Below are 822 nucleotides of genomic sequence, written 5' to 3'. Positions count from 1 at the left end.
GGCGCCCCGCGCTCCGGCCGAGCCGCTCTCCGCGGTGCTGAATTCCCCCCGGCGGGCGGGAGAGGCACCCGGCGGCTCCGCCAACCTGCCACTGCGGCAGCCGCGGCTGGTCGACTGGGGCGGGGGCGAGGGGGGCGAGCGAGGGAAGGAGGGGCCCCGGAAAGCCAGCCCCCGCCCGGCCAATCCCTCCAGCTCCCGAGAGAGCGCCCACCCCGCGCTTCCCGCCCCAGCCGCTTCTGGAAAATAGCCCCCTCCCTCAAATTCGAACCGAAGGAAAAAGAAGGGGGGCTTCTGCGAGGAAAGAGCCCCCTAAGGCGGCCGCCCTGTGCCCTCCCGAGGATACGTCCCACTCTTCCCCCTCCCCAGGTTTCAGGAGACGCTTCGGCTGGTTGGGGATGCAGTCCAGCTGAAGGGAGGGAGGGAGGGAGGGAGGGAGGGAGGAGAGGGAGAAGGAACTAATAGACTGGCTGTGGAGGAAGAAGAGTAGAAGATGGCAAGCAGGTGGGCCGCTTACCAGTCGGGGGCAGGAGAGCGGGGCAATTTGTGCAAAGCGTAGGTCTCCTTCCCTTCGCGTGAGAGGAGGCAGCGAAGCCCCTTGAGGCTCAAAGCCCCCTCGCAGTGATAAGAGTCTGGGCAGGAGTGTCCCCGTCCCTGGCGGGCCGTCCAGAGCGGACAGTGGCCCGAGTGTCGCTCCAGCCGGCCACGCTCCTCCCGACTGGACGGGGGACTTCCCGGTCCCTTCCAGAGACGCTGCCTCCGTCCCTGAGCTGGCTGCTTAGGAACCGTCCCGTCGTGGCTCTCAGACCAACAGGCGCAGCCCCT

The sequence above is a fragment of the Erythrolamprus reginae genome, chromosome 8 (genome assembly GCF_031021105.1).
Source record: "Erythrolamprus reginae isolate rEryReg1 chromosome 8, rEryReg1.hap1, whole genome shotgun sequence".
In the NCBI taxonomy this organism is placed as follows: domain Eukaryota; kingdom Metazoa; phylum Chordata; class Lepidosauria; order Squamata; family Dipsadidae; genus Erythrolamprus; species Erythrolamprus reginae.
This window is presented reverse-complemented; position numbering follows the sequence as displayed.